This window comes from Glycine max, chromosome 8 (genome assembly GCF_000004515.6).
Source record: "Glycine max cultivar Williams 82 chromosome 8, Glycine_max_v4.0, whole genome shotgun sequence".
Classification (NCBI taxonomy): Eukaryota; Viridiplantae; Streptophyta; class Magnoliopsida; order Fabales; family Fabaceae; genus Glycine; species Glycine max.
In genome coordinates, this window is record NC_038244.2 from 12,333,946 (window position 1) to 12,338,426 (window position 4,481).

Below are 4,481 nucleotides of genomic sequence, written 5' to 3' on the forward strand. Positions count from 1 at the left end.
AAGAAGAATTTTCTCAGAGTTTCTGTTTTTAATTTCAAACATCTTGATATATTATGAGACTCAATCGGATATCCAAGTCAAATCTTATTGTGGTTTGACAAGACCTCTCATAAACCAAGGTAACCAACCAAGCACACAAGATTTTCATCAAACAACATGAATAGGAACTAATAAATAAATTCACAATCAGTATAGGAGGAAATTACCTTTTCAATAGGACAAAATATCATCTACCTTATCAAGTAGAAACAGGCTCTCAGCGTAATAAGCAGGGTATAGAGTCCATAAACCCCCCTCTGCAATTGGAAGTTGTACAAGGATTGTGTCTCCAGGTCTAAGGGATAAACTAATTGCCCCTGAACAATTATCAGCAGTGACCCTCTTCTGTTTCTGATCATGACGTCGCCTACGCTGTAAAAGAATTGTGGATTGATGCCTAATTCATCTATTGGAAAATCATAGATGTTGCTCCAAGATTGCACTCTATCAAACTTTGTCAACTCCCAAATTTGACAAGAGGATGGCCTCCCATTCATCTGAGGGGAGTGGCAGACGGTAAGAAGAGGGTTCACAGGGCGGTGGCTACCACCTTCGACAAGACGTAATCAGAGGAGGAACGAGCCAAACACTCGGGAAGCATTACCTCATCAAACTTCTCTTAGGAAAAATCAAAGGAGAGCACAAAATAGTACCAAGAACCGCAAATGTCGTCCACTTTGCGTCGGGCACAACAAAAAACAATCCCGCCAAGCATGTCCCTACCACCAAATTTATCACTATCACACAAGCTATATATGTCAGTAGGAGCCAGGATAACCATCCAAACCCCGGTGTCAACAGATTAAATGTGAGCCACGTGAGAGTCATGAGGATACGAGACAAAGTGAGTTTGACCAGCTTGTGGTCACTGATTTGGGAATCAAAGCCCAAGAAAAGGATACCTGAATCGAGGCACAAGAAGGTAGAGGACGATGGAGCCTGATGTAACGGCGTAGAGATGGATTGCAGAGGATGATAACGGACAAGAAACAGTCTGAGAGGCAGACCAGACCGTCGAAGATGGCTTTGATTTCTAAGTCGATTTTAAGATCAGGGTGAGGTGGGAGGGAAAGCACAAACCAGAGTTAGAGAGGATAGCGTTTTCACGGCGGAGTAAGTTGCGGATCAGAGGAGGAACTTCCTCTGCCGTGAAAACGATGTCCTCTCTGACTCTGGTTTGTGTTTTCCCTCCCACCTCACCCTGATCTTAAAATCGACTTAGAAATCAAAGTTATCTTCGACGGTCTGGTCTGCCTCTCGGACGGTTTCTTGTCCATTATCATCCTCTTATGCAATCCATCTCTACGCCGTTACATCAGGCTCCATCATCCTCTACCTTCTTGTGCCTTGATTTAGGTATCCTTGTTCTTGGGCTTTGATTCCCAAACCGGTGACCACACGCTGGTCAGACTCGCTTTGTCTCGTACCCCTCATGACTCTCACGTGGCTCACATTTAGCCACCGGGTTTGGAGGATTATCTCGGCTTCTACTGACCTATATAGCTTGTGTGATAGTGATAAATTTGATGGTAGGGACATGCTTGGCGGGATTGTTTTTTGCTGTGCCCGACGCAAAGTGGACGACATTTGCGGTTCTTGGTACTACTATTTTGTGCTCTCCTTTGATTTTTTCTGAGAGAAGTTTGATGAGGTAATGCTTCCCGAGTGTTTGGCTCGTTCCTCCTCTGATTGCGTCTTGCTTTGTGTCGTCAAAGGTGGTAGCCACCGCCCTGCTGTGAGCCCTTTTCTTATAGTCTGCCACTTCCCTCGGATGAATGGGAGGCCATCCTCTTGTCAAATTTGGGAGTTGACAAAGTTTGATAGAGTGCAATTTTGGAGCAACATCTATGATTTTTCAATCGATGAATTAGGCATCTATCCACACTTCTTTTACAGCGTGGGCGGCGTCATGATTAGAAACAGAAGAGGGTCACTGCTGATAATTGTTCAGGGGCAATTAGTCTATTCCTTAGACCTTGAGACACAGATCCTTATACAACTTCCAATTGCAGAGGGGGGTTTATGGACTCTATACCCTGCTTATTACGCTGAGAGCCTGTTTCTACTTGACAAGGTAGATGATATTTTGTCCTATTGAAAAGGTAATTTCCTCCCATACTGATTGTGAATTTATTTATTAGTTCATATTCATGTTGTTTGATGAAAATCTTGTGTGCTTGGTTGGTTACCTTGGTTTATGAGAGGTCTTGTCATAAGTGCTCAATTTAATAATCTTATTTTGGTAAATTTTATGTGAAAGTGAAACTTACTGAAAAAGCTAAAAAGAGTTTATAGGAGGGTTGTAAATCACTTTTATATGCTTAACCAAACTCCTTCAATTTTCAGCTTAACTACTTTTATTATAATGAGATAACCCAAATAAATTCAATAGAAGCACTTGGAATCGCCCCTTGAGTTCTGGTTGACCTGTTTTTTACCTTACAAAAGCAAATGACAAGTCAAACAACAGAACTTTTTGTTAGAATCAAAATTTTATCAGCTTCAGGCAAGGTTATTAAATTTGATTTTGTGTAAATTCGTGAAGGACTTGTAAACTCAAAAGAGTTTACCTTATACCAAAATAATAATTATAAAAAATAGTTGTAGTATCCAAACCAAGTTTAATAATATAATATATAATTATAGTATTAAAATCAAATGACAAATGAAAACCATAAAACAATAAAAAAACCAGCATCAAACTTGGTAACAAAGCACACTACAGTGTCAATGTATGGCAGTGATCAAATTATGCATAAATGACCAAATTTAAACTTAAAAATTCATAAAGTGAAAACACAAAATATAAGTAAAAGAGTTAATGATCTTCAGCATCTTTGTTTTCATCAACATCTGTCATTGGAGAAGAAGTGTTCAAAGGAGAAACCAGCTGAAAATGCATGGTAGCCAATAAAGAAGGACAAAATCCTAATGAAAAAGGCAGATTTTTGTTGGGGCTGTTTTAGGAAACTGAACCAAACTCTGAATTGGCCGTAAACTCACAATTTTGAGCGGGTGAACACGTAAACTCATGCAAGTTCACGAGTTAAACACTCAAGTTTAACGACCATGGCTGCTGGTCATCTTTAACAAATCAATTTATTTCCTAACTGCTCAACAAATCCTTGAATTATCGATTAACATTCTAGAAAATAGTTCAAAATTCCATAGGGCTTTGACTTTTGTTATCTTTTTGTCGATGCTATCAATAAGCTTTAATGTATCTGTAGTTGGTAGCAAGCTAGGAAACACTTTTTAGTGTATGTGGCTGCAAGGGAATTGTTGGAGAATCTAACCTTAAGTAGTGCAGTGCATAGGTTTGTTTAAACTGCCGTCGTGTGTCAACTTCTGAGAGTGAACTTGAATCAAATTCTTTTCAACTATTTAGAACAATAGTAATCAAATGACTGTTTACACATTGATGCTAATTATTCTATCCATTTTTTTTTACAAAAACAGCTTGAAGTGGTAGGACCTGGTGGATCACCCGATGGGCATGCTGATGATGATCACCATTGATTGCAATCCTTCAATTAAATCTGGAATAAATTCTGGAAAGATGGAGAGACATTGTTTAGCATACACTCTGGCCTTTCAAAATCCTGTGGCCTATGTTTGATTTTGATTTGTCTATACCTTGTTGTGTTGCAACTTTTGAGATAGAAAGTTTATGCAATTATTTGAACGCAGGATGCTCATTTGCTTGAGCTACCAATTCTGTTAGACAATGTTTTGTGCGTTGTGAAATAATTGATAGAACTTGACGATTTTTTATCTGGTTTTGAATTTCTGAAACCTTGGGTGATTTTTAGCACTAAACCATGAAGTGGATTGTTTTGGAGTAGGCAAGTGAAGTAGAGACAGAATTGAATGACAACTTGTTAATCTTTGGAAATAATTTAGGTGTGAGCGTAATGGCGAGGTGGGTCCTCTTGCCACCAAAAACCACAAATTTTTGTTGTGGTGTGTTTTATTTCAGTCTATTATGCATCACCTTCGTTCAACATGTTTAAAATTACTAATCATATCGTAAAAGAATAATCATGTTGAAGAATCTTTTGCGGATGAAAGGTCATGTGTGAAATGTTTGTTTTTTCCAAGTTCCAACCATGTGGAACATTCATATTGATATGCAATTAATATGGATTACATAAAAAATGTAAAAAGCAGTTTGATTGATTACATTGTCATTCACGTATTATTTTATCTCGTTGAAAGAAATTACAGGCTAAAAAGCCTACAACCAGTTGGTATGTCAGAATATAATATATTATAAAAAAACGCATAACTTGTTAATAAAACCTTTACAAGAAGCTTTTATAGAATATTGTTGAAGTATTTTATTCTCTCTTTTTAAGAAAGTAAAATCATAACATTACTCTTTGGAAAAGGAAATTAGTATTTGACTCCAAAGTTTATAAAGGTAATCTAAGTCCCCAAAA

At 37.8% G+C, this 4,481-nt stretch overlaps 1 long non-coding RNA gene across 1 annotated transcript; it reads left to right on the top strand.

The window, feature by feature from the left end:
- Positions 1-203: 203 nt before the first annotated feature.
- Positions 204-3,813, top strand: LOC100783042 (uncharacterized). Its single transcript, XR_415515.4, has 2 exons — positions 204-2,141; positions 3,499-3,813. It is a non-coding gene; the product is annotated as an uncharacterized lncRNA (long non-coding RNA).
- Positions 3,814-4,481: the final 668 nt, after the last annotated feature.